Source organism: Chiloscyllium plagiosum, unplaced genomic scaffold (assembly GCF_037043375.1).
Source record: "Chiloscyllium plagiosum isolate Xiang-an unplaced genomic scaffold, Cpla_swu_hap1 HiC_scaffold_21, whole genome shotgun sequence".
In the NCBI taxonomy this organism is placed as follows: domain Eukaryota; kingdom Metazoa; phylum Chordata; class Chondrichthyes; order Orectolobiformes; family Hemiscylliidae; genus Chiloscyllium; species Chiloscyllium plagiosum.
Genome location: NW_028270159.1, coordinates 97,657,241 through 97,671,706, shown reverse-complemented (window position 1 = coordinate 97,671,706; position 14,466 = coordinate 97,657,241). Strand labels below are relative to the sequence as shown.

General features: G+C 44.8%; 1 non-coding gene across 1 annotated transcript; it reads right to left on the bottom strand.

Moving 5' to 3' along the window:
- Nucleotides 1–266: 266 nt before the first annotated feature.
- trnas-aga (transfer RNA serine (anticodon AGA)) lies at nucleotides 267–348 on the bottom strand. The gene has a single exon. It is a non-coding gene; the product is annotated as a tRNA-Ser (tRNA).
- Between the last annotated feature and the right edge of the window lie 14,118 nt (nucleotides 349–14,466).

Here is a 14,466-nt window from a genome sequence, read left to right as displayed (position 1 = left end):
TCTACGTTTCCTAAATCTTACCTCGATACATCGTAATTTCCCTTCCACCAGATGAAACTCTCGCTCCGTGGAGTACACCTATCCCTTTCAATCACGAAAGTAAACCTGAGAGAATTGTGATCGCTGTCTCCAAAGTGCTCACATACTTCCGAATCTAAAACCTGGCCAGGCTCGTTTCCCAAGTCTAATCAAATTACTGGCCTGGTTTGCAAAATAGGTGTTCTGAACTTTGAGCGAAAACGGTTCCAGCAGGAAAGCATTCATAACGTAGCCAGCAGGAATCGAACCTACGTGGGGAAACCCCAATGGATTTCTAATCCATCGCTTTAACCACTCGGCCATGACTACAGACAGCGCAGCACGGTTGAGCAATGACCAAATCAGCCGTGATCTCATTGAAAGCTCTTGCTGACTTGAGCTAAATGCTTCCATCTCCTTTCATACCTTTGCTGTCATTTGTAAGGTGCGAGACACCAATGTAAAAGAAGGAAAGCACAAAGGTAGGAAAAGATATTTGCAGTCAAACTGAGTCAAAATTATTTATTGAAAGGAAAATCACACTTGGCAATTTGCTAGATCTCTTTGCGAACATGACCAGCAGAGGTAAGCAAGGGAGCTATTGATCTGAGTATTCTTGGATCTGAAGCAAACAAAGGTTAGTGACATATTCATTTCTTTTTCTGGCGAACGAAATGTTCTTTCCTGATGGTTACAATGAAAGAGACGGTTCCCAATAAAAGACAAAGATTCAGTCACATCTAGATATATTTCAATGTGACATGATTCATTTTCCGTCCCAAATTACCCCAGAGATGGAGGGGGTGAGTTACTTTTCTTCACTCTTCAACTCCTCAGCACGGAGGTACAGACATGAAACCGCTAAAGATGGAGTACTTGAATTGGGAACCAGTGACACTGAAGGAACTAGGCAAAAGTGAGGACTGCAGATGCTGGAAATCAGATTTTAGATCAGAGTGATGCTGGAAAAGCACGGCAGGTCAGGCAGCATCCGAAGAGCAGGCAAGTCGACGTTTCTGTTGCCAGTCCTGCTGCGTTCCTCAAACAATTTTCGTTTTTGGCTCAGATTTCCAGAAGCTGCAGCTATTTGTTTTATGTTAACCTTCATAATGTTTTGGACAAAACCAATGACCTGCCAGCATCGGAAAATCGGCAGAAGTACTGGTACACTGATATGTTTGCTGAACAATACAACCATTCCATGAGCGGGAATACGATCCGGGCCACGGTGCTGAGAACACCGAATCCTCACAAATAAATAACAAGACAAGGCGATAGATACTATAGTATTTGGTGTAAATAAAACACCCTTTCTGAACATTTTCGTGGCAGATTATTTTCAACTTGTCTTCGAAGATTTACAAAGTGGGAAAAGGCCATTCCGTCCGTGTGCATTGCGGCTAATCAGAGAATCATCCATTCTAGTCGCAGTTTCCAACTTTAGCTCAAAGTCTCGTGTGTTCTAATGTTTCCAGGGCAAATGTCAATGAGGTTATCCTATGTTCTTAAATGGCACAATAACGGGGCAGAAGTATGACACTTCCACAACGAATTGTAAGTCTTTTGAGGAACTCATGCTCATTTTCACCCACAGAGGGAGACACACAGTAAGATACCCCCAAACTGACGGAGGTGTCCGTTGTGTAGAGTTGGAATTTGAAATGGACAATAGGACAAATGCAAGTTTTAAATGCGGAAGCACAGAGGCGACGTCCCGCCAGGACTTCACAGGGGAGCGTCAACGTAGACCACGGTTAAAGAGAAACAAGTCAGACGCGTTATCGATTACGCCACTGGCCCAAGAGGCAAGCCTAGCGTTGGCAGTATGTCGATATGTAATGCCATGGACTTTCACGGAATCAAAATTAAAAAGGTGAACAAGCAGCGAAGATCATCACCAACATTGCTTCACTTCGATTTGTGAAGCAATGCCTTTCACTGGCAAAGGAGAAACATTTGTCCTCAGCTGCCTGCTTCAGGGTCGCCTCCTTCTCTGCTGGAAGTTTCCATCGTTTTATTGACAGTCACGACGCGATTTCATGATCCACTCCAGTGAAAAAGTGTCATGGTGTCATCCAAGCAAGAGCCTGCAGATTCTCAGCGAGAGACCTCCGGTCATTTCGAGCTCTGGATGTGGAATTAGACGAGATGCGTGACACCTTTTATTGGCGCCACCACTTCACTGCAAATTAGCGGCTCAAAACGAGCCGTTGTTGCAGCAGCTTGATTTGTACCTTCCTGTAGTGCTTTTGCTAAACAACATCAGATAGATCCCATCCGGCCCAGCTGACTTATCTATTTTCACACTCTGCAGTATGTTGTGGTTCTGTTCGCCGAGCTGGAAATTTTTGTTGCAAACGTTTCGTCCCCTGGCTAGGGGACCTCATCAGTGCTTGGGAGCCTCCTGCGAAGCGCTTCTTTGATGTTTCCTCCGGTGTTTATAGTGGTCTGTCCCTGCCGCTTCCGTTTGTCAGTTTCAGCTGTCCGCTGTAGTGGTTGGTATATTGGGTCCAGGTCGATGTGATTGTTGATGGAGTTTGTGGATGAATGCCATGCCTCGAGGAATTCCCTGGCTGTTCTCTGTCTGGCTTGCCCTATGATAGTAGTGTTGTCCCAGTCGAATTCATGTTGCTTGTTGTCTGTGTGTGTGGCTGCAAAGGATATCTGGTCGTGTCGTTTCGTGGCTAGTTGATGTTCGTGGACGCGGATTGTTAGCTGTCTTCCTGTTCGTCCTATATCGTGTTTTGTCCCGTCCTTGCATGGTATTTTGTACACTACATTAGTTTTGCTCATGTTGGGTATCGGGTCTTAAACTACTGGACGTGTGCCTCACAACACATTTCACATTCAACAACCAGAATTACGAACAAATCAACGGAACACCCATGGGATTCCCAATCTCGGGACTCATAGCAGAGGCAGTTATGCAAAGGTGAGAACAAACAGTCCTACCACAAATTCAACCTAAACTCTGGGTCAGATATGTCGATGACACGTTTGTAATCATTAAAAACACGGAAATAGAAAAAAAACACCGGATCATCAACGCCACACTCACAGGAATCCGATTCACGAGAGAAGAAGAAAAGGATAGCCAACTCCCATTCCGAGACGTGATGGTACAGAGAACACCGAATGGAGAATCCCCTATAAGGGTATACAGGAAAGCCACACACACAGACGAAGTCCTAAACTATGGAAGTAACCACCCCAACACACACAAACGAAGCTGCATCTGGACACTATTCAAAAGGGCCACAACACACTGCAGTACACCAGAACTGCAAAAAGAAGAAGAGGAACACCTATACAAGGTATTCGCCAATAACGGATACCCGCTCAAATTCATCAACAGATGCCTAAGAGAATGACCACGGAACGAGGACATACCACAACCAAAAGGACTAGCCACACTACCATACATCAGGAACATCTCAGAACTGACAGCCAGACTACTGCGACCCCTAGGACTCATAACGGCACACAAACCAACAGCCACGCACAGACAACAACTCACCAGAACGAAGGACCCGATACCCAACATGAGCGAAACTAATGTAGTGTACAAAATACCATGCAAGGACTGCACAAAACACTATATAGGACAAACAGGAAGACAGCTAACAATCCGCATACATGAACATCAACTAGCCACGAAACGATACAACCAGCTATCCTTAGTAGCGACACACGCAGGCAACCAGCAACATGAATTCGACTGGCACAACACTACTATCATAGGGCAAGCCAGACAGAGAACAGCCAGGGAATTCCTCGAGGCATGGCATTCATCCACAAACTCCATCAACAAACACATCGATCTTGTCCCAATATACCAACCACTACAGCGGACAGCTAAAACTGACAACCGGAAGCGGCAGGGACAGACCACTATAAACAACGGAGGAAACATCAAAGAAGCGCTTCGCAGGAGGCTCCCAAGCACTGATGATGTCGCCTGGCCAGGAGACGAAACGTTTGCAACAATAATTTCCAGTTCGACGAACAGAACCACAACAACGAGCACCCGAGCTACAAATCTTCGCACGAACTTTGAACTCTGCAGTATTTCGAATATCTCTTCCTTGTGAACCTCAATCTCTTCTAGTCTAGACGCAAGTATCTCTATACCTTCCTCGCCAACATTTTCAATAGCGAATACTGTCGAAAAATATTTATTTAGTGCTTCCCCTATCTCCTCTGACTCCACACACACTTCCCACTATTATCCTTGATTGTCCCAAATTTAACTCTCGTCATTCTTTCTTTGCTGGCATACCTATGGAAAGCCTTCGGGTTAACCCTGAACCTATCTGCCAACAACTTCTCATGTCTCCTCCTGGCTCTTCTCAGCTCTCTTTATAGGTCTTTCCTGATATCGTTGGAACCCTCGAGCGCTCTAACTGAGTTTTCACATTTTATCCTAACATAAGACTTCTTGGTCTTCTTGACCAGGGATTCCACTTCCTTAGTAAACCACGGCTCACGCGTTCTATATCTTCCTCTCTGCCTGACAGGTACATACTTACCTAGGACACGCAGGAGCTTTTCCTTGAATAAGCTCCACATTTTAATGCGCTCACCCCCCGCAGTTTCCAACCACATTCTACGCTTCCCAAATCTTACCTCGATACATCGTAATTTCCCTTCCACCAGCTGAACCTTTTGCTCCGTGGAGTACACCTATCCCTTTCAATCACGAAAGTAAACCTGAGAGAAGTGTGATCGCTGTCTCCAAACTGCTCACCTACTTCCGAATCTAAAACCTAGCCAGGCTCGTTACCCAGTACTAAATCGAAAGTGGCTTCATCCCTTGAAGGCATGTCTACATACTGAGTCAGGAGGCCCTCCTGCACACACTGGGCAAAAACTGACCCATCTATAGTACTCGTACTGTCGTGATCCCAGTCAATATTTGGATTTTTTCTTGAGTGTTCCAGAGTTTTTCATTGTCCCAGAGTCCAGATGAAGTTTGTATTCCTCACGTACGTGAGCGAGAATTCTTTCAATGTCTCAGATCAGTTCCTGTCCCGAGAACATCAGAGTCAATGTCCCGTCCTCTACTCGGTCCGACAGTTCACACTTCTTCATCCTCCTCTGATTCCATTTCCCAAAGAGTTTCTCAAGATTTCCAAAGCTGCAGCCTAAATTATATGGTTTGCTTCTTAAACATTTTTCCAACTGCCAACTGAAAATATTTTCACAGTATCTCTTCACAATCCTCTGGCTTGCAACATGTCCAGGGAGAAGAAGTCCCGTTTGGTGGAGAGATTCCCGAGGCTGGTGAGTTTCACTTTGGAACAAAGATGGTTAAGTGGCAATTTCCTGCGGTTGTTTGTAATGACCGGAGAGGGAGCGGTGGGGAATGAGCACTTTGACGAGCAGGAGGAAGTGTTGCCACTGACCCGAGTCAGAGAACAGAGGACATGGAATCTAATGAAAAGCAGCACTTCTGCTTAGGACGTTCAATAAAAACTGCAGAAACCCGATGTATCGAGCAATGTATCTGGAAAGAGAAACAGAGATAATGATTTAAATATGGAACGTTTCTGATCAAGAACTCGAGTTTCCCAAGTCTAATCAAATTATTGGCATGGTTTGCAAAATTGGTTTTCTGAACTTTGAGCGAAAATTATTCCAGCAGGAGAGCATTCGTGCGTAGTCAGCAGGATTCGAACCTACGTGGGGCAACCCCAATGCATTTCTAATCCATCGCCTTAACCATTCGGCCATGACTACCGACAGCTAAGGTGGGTTGAGCATTGACCAAATCAGCCGTGATCTCATTGAAAGCTACCGTTGACTTGAGTGAAATGCTTCCATCTCGTTTCATACCTTTGCTGTCATTTGTAAGGTGCGAGACACCAATGTAAAAGAAGAAAAGCACAAAGGTAGGAAAAGATATTTGCAGCCAAACTGAGTCAAAATTATTTATTGAAAGGAAAATCACACTTGGCAATTTGCTAGATCTCTTTGCGAACATGACCTGCAGAGGCAAGCAAGGGAGCAATTGGTCTGAGTATTCTTGGACCTGAAGCAAACAAATAGTGACATATTTATTTCTTTTTCTGGCGAACGAAATGTTCTTTCCTGATGGTTACAATGAAGGAGATGGTTCCCAATAAAAGACAAACATTAAGTCGCATCTCGATATATTTCAATGTGACACGATTCATTTTCAGTCCCTAATTACCCCAGAGATGGAGGGGGTGATTTACTTTTCTTCACTCTTCAAATCCTCAGCGTGGAGGTACAGACATGAAACCGCTAGAAATGGAGTACTTGAATTGGGAACCAGCGACACTGAAGGAACGATGTAAAAGTGAGGACTGTGGATGCTGGAAACCTGCTGTGCTTTTCCAGCATCAGAGTGATGCTGGAAAAGCACAGCAGGTCAGGTAGCATCCGATGAGCAGGAAAGTCGACGTTTCTGTTGCCAGTCTTGCTGCGTTCCGCAAACAATTTTCATTTTTGGCTCAGATTTCCAGCTACTGCAGCTATTTGTTTTATGTTAACCTTCATAATGTTTTGGACAAAACCAATGACCTGCCAGCATCGGAAAATCGGCAGAAGTACTGGTACACCGATACGTTTGCTGAACAATACAACCATTCCTTGAGCGGGAATACGATCCGGGCCACGGTGCTGAGAGTACCGAATCCTCACAAGTAAATCCTCACACGAACATTTTCGTTGCAGATTATTTTCAACTTGTCTTCGAAGATTTACAAAGTGGGGAAAGGCCATTCCGCCCTTTGTGCTTTGCGGCTAATCAGAGAGCCATCTATTCTAGTCGCAGTTTCCAACTTTGGCCCAAAGTTTGGTCATGGTGTCATGCAGAAACTCAGTGAGTTCACTCAGACATTTTTGTGTGTGCAGAATGATTTGCCACATTTAAGGCAAATTCAATGGCATCCCGAATGGGTATATACACAGGAAGCGTTCGGAGAGATAAGGAACACATTTTGGCAAACATGGTTCAATTAATTTCGGTTATCCGTTCAGCAGGGACATGTTCGATAGTAGGGTATTTTTCCGTGCTCGGCTTTGTTGATGTGCTCCCGCAGCTGACACCAGTTTTAATGGACCATTTGCAAAAAGTGCACTCTGTTTGTTAGGCAGTAAACGCGTTTGCCTTTCTTTCTGGAGGGTGGATGGGACGAGTTGACCCAGCGATGAGGGTCTTTCCGGACTTTTGCTGCCAATGACCATTCGTTTGGCATCTTCCCAACTTTGCCATCAAAGAGTTTGGCTGAAGAATAATACCGCACAGATAATGTTACCCCCCTCAGCTCTCCAACGAATCCAGAAACTGACAGCTCTCAATGTGGAACAGAAGCAAAACAGAAAGGGTGGACCATTGGCAGACATACCGAAGCATGCATGCTGCCTTTGTTACAGTGCAATCCGATTATGTCATGAACTGCTCAGAGAAACGGCAGCGAGGCAATTCAGGACATACTGGAGATTTAGTGCATTGCCAAGTCACAGAAAGTGCCCAACAAACATAAAACAAAACGGAACAGCAATAATCCATGAAACATGAAGTTTACCAATTGCACCCGTGATGAAATTAGGTCAACAATGCGCTGATGACTACATCTGATCGAGAGGACCAATCGCCACCCCCCTTCACCAGGACAGTAATGAAGGAAATGAGAGAAATACAAAAAACATTTCTCATCGCGATTGCCAACCTTTGCGCCACTGCAACAACAAAAACGGCGAGCAGATACAATGCAGAATCTGGTTTCGTATCAGCAATGAAATAGTAATATCCATTCACTTTCAGTGAAAACGGTGAACAAAGGAAATTGTCTGAAATATGAATACCCAGCGCAGGCTGCTTGGTTCCCCGATTATACTGCTGCACAGACTTTCATATTCAAAGGTATCTTTCAAAGAGAGTGTTTGTGGCTGTCCATATGACAATGGAAATTGTTGCCCTCGCTCTCACTGTCATTATTGATCGTGTTGGGTTTGGCATCCTCACCTTGCACGCGGGAGTTCAGTGTACAATTCTCTGCTGTGAAAAATCGGAGTGCTTTGGAGCAGAAAGATGCGAAGCTCATGTGCTTCATGGAGATGTTGCAGGAATGTTTTGCGGTGCTGGGAAGTGGGATCCTCACAGTTCTGGGTAACATCCTCAGGGTTGCAGAGCCTGTTGTGAAGCCTCCTGTCCTGTGGCGTTTGGAATTGATTTAGTTTCATTGCCGCTGGGTCCAGTTGTTGGTGTTGCAGATTGGATTCTGATCAATGTGTTTATTGATGGAATCCATGGATGGGTGCCCTGCTTCTAGAAAATCTCTGGCTGCCTTCTGATTGCCATGTTCTATTACTGTTGTGCTGCTCTCGAGGATGCTTTCTGTCTGTACGTATAGCTACTCGGGACAGCTGGCCGTGGCAATTACTGACGGCCACACAAATTCTTTGCCAGAAATATGTATCCCACAACTGCATTCCCAGATGTCTGGCACACTAAATTGTCAACTAGGATATGCCATAAAGCAATTGAAACACCCATGCTTCCCTTTTTTAAAATAAATTTCTGGAAACTGATAGCCAGACTCCTCTGAACACACGGATTAGGACAGCACATAAACCAAAAGCCTCGCTGAGGGAAAGCTCACCAGAAAACAATATCCAATGCCCACCTTGTGCAGGACAAATGTGGTTGTCAAGATTCCACGCAGGGACTGCACGAAACACTATATCGGAGAAACAGTCAGACAAATAGCGAGCTGCAATCATGAACTTCAGCCAGCCTGTATACGCCACGGGCAGATGTTCTTGTAGTTGTATGTAGGGCATTGAGTGTTTCTGATTCAGGGGCTTGGACCGTCTGCAGCACTGGTTAATTCCTTGTGTTGTAACTACTATTGGAACATATGTAAAACTCGATTGCTCATTGAGATGTACATCCAAAATATTGGCCGAGAGAAGTATTTTGATGGTTTTTCTGGTGCTGTTCCTGTCATGCCCTCAGGAACTGGACTTATTGTGTGCTTCCTGACGGTTCGGGGCATGCTTCCGTGATCGTATTTTGGGCAGAAACCTGCGTTTTAGCTTCAAAAGTGTGCGTTGGCAAACCTGGTACACCTCCCTGTATTTTGTTATCTCTTATTGTGTGCAATTGCAACACGGCAAATTATTAATTTATATTGGAAGGTGACAAACGGAGGCGTGTGAAATGCCAAGGTATTAGTGACATTTATCAATTGATTGCATATTACTTTTATTCAGGAGATAAGGATGTAAAACGTGTTTGTGTAGAAATGAGGACCAGTGAGGAAAGAAGTCATCTGCAGGTGGAGTTTACAAGTGCACTCGCAGTAACCACTACGTACAAGAAAAAAAAACTACATGTGAGTGATAAAATATGGCAATGGTTACGGGTGATCTTAGTTTCCCATCTCCCACTCACGGTTCAATGGTAAAAAAAAGTTTGGATGACAATAATCAATAAATCATATCGGTCCCAGAGAACAACGCAAGCCATATTTTGGTCATCGATTAGTTTACAGCTGACTTAGTATCTGTCTTTTCTTGGAAACCATCTCCTTTGTTGTGACCATCAGGAAAAATATTACGTTGACATAAAGAAAATGAAGATTACGTCACTACTCTTTGTTTGTTTCATGCCCAAGTACAATCAGACGACCTTGATCAACTCTGCTAGTCATGCTAGCAAAGAAATCTGGAAACATGCCAAGTGTGATTTTTCGCTCAATAAATAATTTTGATTCAGTTTGACTGAAACCACCTCTCCCTAAAGTAGTGCTTTTCTTCTTTTAAAATGGTGTCCGGTATCTTCCAAATGACGGCAAAGATATGAGAGCAGATGGAAGCAATTTAGCCTATCAAGTCTGCGACAACATTCAATGAGATCATGGCTGAGTTGGTTAATTCTCAACCCCCGTTTTTATCCTCACCTCCGTGATGCTCCATGTCTGTCTATCACAGCCTTGAATACACCTCGCCTTCACAGCCCTCTGTTCTTGGGAAACCCACAGATTTGCTACCCTCCCAAAGAGTGAATATCCCCCTTATCATTTTCTTAAATGTTTGATCCCTTCAGCTGTGAGAACGCACTCTCGTCCCAATTTCTCGGGGGTGTACATCAGAGCAGAATAAGTCCCTGAAGGTAGGTCTGCACTCTCCAGTGCCGCTCCGTGTATTTGAAACATTTTTAGATTTTGACCTCTGATTAAAAATAGTAGACCTAATTGGCACATCAGATTTGCCAGTGGTGAATTTTTTCAAGAAGAGTTCAATGAGAGTAATTCTACTGGCAGTGAATAGGGCTAGACAAATTAGATTACTGACAGTGGGGAAACAGGCCCTTCGGGCCAACAAGTCCACACCGCCGCGCCGAAACACAACCCACCCATACCCCTACATAGACATAGACATAGACATAGAAGAATACAGCGCAGTACAGGCCCTTGGGCCCTCGATGTTGCGCCGATCCAAGCCCACCTAAAACTACACTAACCCACTATCCTCCATATACCTATCCAATGCCCTCTTAAATGCCCATAAAGAGGGAGAGTCCACCACTGTTACTGGCAGGGCATTCCATGAACTAACGACTCGCTGAGTGAAGAACCTACCCCTAACATCAGTCCTATATCTACCCCCCCTTAATTTAAAGCTATGCCCCCTTGTAATACCCGACTCAATACGCGGGAAAAGGTTCATACTGTCGACCCTATCTAACCCCCTAATCATCTTGTACACCTCAATCAAGTCACCCCTAAACCTTCTTTTCTCTAGTGAAAACAGCCCCAAGTGCCTCAGTCTTTCCTCATACGATTTTCCTTCCATACCAGGCAACATCCTGGTAAACCTCCTCTGCACCCGTTCCAATGCCTCCACATCCTTCCTATAGTATGGCGACCAAAACTGCACACAATATTCCAGATGCGGCCGTACCAGAGTCTTATACAACTGCATCATGACCTCAGGACTCCGGAACTCAATTCCTCTACCAATAAAAGCCAGTACGCCATATGCCTTCCTCACCACACTATTTACCTGGGTGGCAACTTTCAGAGATCTGTGTACATGAACACCAAGATCCCTCTGCTCATCCACACTACCAAGTATCCGACCATTAGCCCAGTACCCCATCTTTTTGTTATTCTTCCCAAAGTGAATCACCTCGCACTTAGCTACATTGAATTCCATCTGCCACCTTTCTGCCCAGCTCTGCAGCTTCTCTATATCCTGCTGTAACCTGCCACATCCTTCCTCACTGTCAACAACTCCTCCGACTTTCGTGTCATCCGCAAACTTGCTCACCCAACCTTCTAACCCCTCTTCCAGGTCATTTATAAAAATGACAAACAGCAATGGTCCCAAAACAGATCCTTGCGGAACACCGCTAGTGACGGCACTCCATGAAGAAACTTTGCCATCAACTACTACCCTCTGTCTTCTTCCATCCAGCCAATTCCTAATCCAAACCTCCAACTCACCCTCAATGCCATATCTCCGTATTTTCTGCAGTAGCCTACCATGGGGAACCTTATCAAACGCCTTACTAAAATCCATATATACCACATCTACCGCTTTCCCCTCATCAACCTCCTTCGTCACCTTTTCAAAGAATTCAATAAGGTTTGTGAGGCACGACTTGCCCTTCACAAAACCATGCTGACTATCCTTGATCACATTATTCCTATCTAGATGTGCATAAATCCTATCCCTTACAATTCTCTCTAAGACTTTGCCCACAACAGAAGTGAGACTCACCGGCCTATAGTTACTAGGGCTATCCCTACTCCCCTTTTTGAACAAGGGAACCACATTTGCTATCCTCCAGTCTTCTGGGACTACTCCTGTAGACAAAGAGGACATAAAAATCAAGGCCAATGGCTCTGCAATCTCCTCCCTTGCTTCCCAGAGAATCCTAGGATAAATGCCATCAGGCCCAGGGGACTTATCTATTTTCACCTTTTCCAGGATTTCCAACACCTCTTCTCTACATACCTCAAAGCCATCCATTCTACTTATTTGTGCCTCAGTATTCTCATCGACAACAATGCCCTGTTCCTGAGTGAATACTGAAGAAAAGTATTCATTCAGTGTCTCCCCAATCTCTTCCGCCTCCACACGCAACTTCCCCCTACTATCCTTGACTGGACCTATTCCTACCCTAGTCATTCTTTTATTCCTAACATACCTATAGAAAGCCTTAGGGTTTTCCCTAATCCTATCTACTAAGGACCTTTCATGTCCCCTCCTTGCTGCTTTTAGCTCTCTCTTCAGGTCCTTCCTGGCTACCCTATAACTCTCAATCGCCCCAATTGAACCTTCACGTCTCATCTTGAGATAGGCCGCCCTCTTCCATTTAACAAGGGATTCCAATTCCTTATTAAACCACGGCTCCCTCGCACGACCCTTTCCTACCTGCCTGACAGGTACATAATTATCAAGGACACTCAATAGTTGCCCCTTGAACAAGTTCCACATATCATTTACACTCTTGCCTTGGAGTCTACTTTTCCAAGCCACACATCCTAAGTCATGCCTCACCGCATCATAATTTCCCTTACCCCAGCTATAATTCTTGCCCTGTAGTACACACTTATCCCTCTCCATCACGAGTGTAAAAATCACCGAATTATGGTCACTATCCCCAAAGTGCTCACCTACCTCTAGTTCTAACACCTGGCCTGGTTCGTTACCCAGAACCAAATCCAGTATGGCCTCACCTCTTGTTGGCCTGTCTACATATTGTGTCAGGAAACTCTCCTGCACACATTGAACAAACACTGACCCATCTAACGAACTTGAGCTATAGCTTTCCCAATCAATATCATTTATCCCTTACTTAACACTACGGGCAATTTAGCATGGCCAATTCGCCTGACCTGACCTGCATATCTTTGGACTGTGGGAGGAAACCGGAGCACGCGGAGGAAACACACACAGACACGGGGAGAGCGTGCAAACTCCACACAGTCAGTCGCCTGAGGCGGCAATTGAACACGGGTCTCTGGCGCTGTCAGCCAGCAGTGTTAACCACTGTGCCACCGTGCCGCCCTAATGCAAGGACATTTTTCTTTCGCGATCCAGTGCTGTGTTTATTCACCTCTCTGCGCATGAAAATGGATCCTACCCATCCACTTTATCTCTCATCAATATGTGTGCAATTCAAATTGATGCGGCCATGACGACACGCGCGCAATGCTGTCTTAGTATGTCTTATGTAATGGAAAGTTCCAACCTGAAACATCAGTATTCGCTGTCAGACTCTCTTGCTTTCGAAAGGAGGAGGATGCTGAGGTGCCAAGAAAAGCCAAATCCTGGTGTTTCAGGTTGGAACTTTCCATTACATAAGATATATTAAGACTGCATTGCACCGTGTAGTCATGGCCGCGTGATACAGGTGATGGATTACAAATCCATTGGGGCTTCCCTCCGCAGGTTCGAATTCTGCTGGTTCAGTTTTCAGTGATGTCATGCAGGACGAGTTTTCACTCACAGTTCAGAAATCTCGTCTCAACAAACAAGACCAGTCAGTTGATTAGACTTAGCAAACTCAAGTTATTAATCAAAAATGCAACACACTTATCTCCAATGCAAAATATTATCTCCATTTCTCTTTTCAAAGTTACTGCCAGACCCATCGAGATTTTGCAGTATTCTTTGAATGTACTGTGCAGAAGTGCTGCTTTTGAATCGATTCCTTTTACCGCAGTCCTCCATCGACTAACTCTGGTCAGTGGCAACACTTCCCCCCGCTCGTCGAAGAGCCAATCCCCACCACTAATTTTCCCATCATTATAAATAGCCGCAGGAAATTGCTGACAAACCATCTTTGCTCCTAAGCGAAGCTCACCAACATCGGGAATCCCTCCACAAAACGGGACTTCTCATCCTTGGACATGGTGAAATACAGACGATTGTGTACAGAATTTGGGAAAATATTGTCACTTGTCAGGTGAAAAAATGTTAAGAAGGCAAAACACGTCACCCAGTCTCCAGCTTTGTGAATCTTCAGAAACTCTTTGGGAAAAGGACTCAGAGGAGAATGAAGAAGGGTGAATTGTCAGACTGATCGGAAACAGTCAGGACAACTTCCCATTCTTTAAGTGGACGGGACATTGATTCTGATGTTCTCAGGACAAGAACTGATTGGAGATATTGAAGTAATTCTCGGTCTTGTACACGAGGAATACAAACCTTATATGGACACTGGGACAAAGAAAATACTGATTTCACACAAGATACTGAGAGGTTCGAAGATAAATGTTCCCGATTGGTGCAGAGCTGGTTCCCAGTGACATGGGTGTGTCTGTCGTGGATGGGATCAGACTGTTCCCATGTCGCTATTATGAATGTCCCAGTCTTTATTTCGGAAAAGTAAAACTGATAGAGGACAGTTGTCGTTCTGGGAATGGCAGCCTGAAGTGGGAGGTCAATCACAGACTGCTTTCG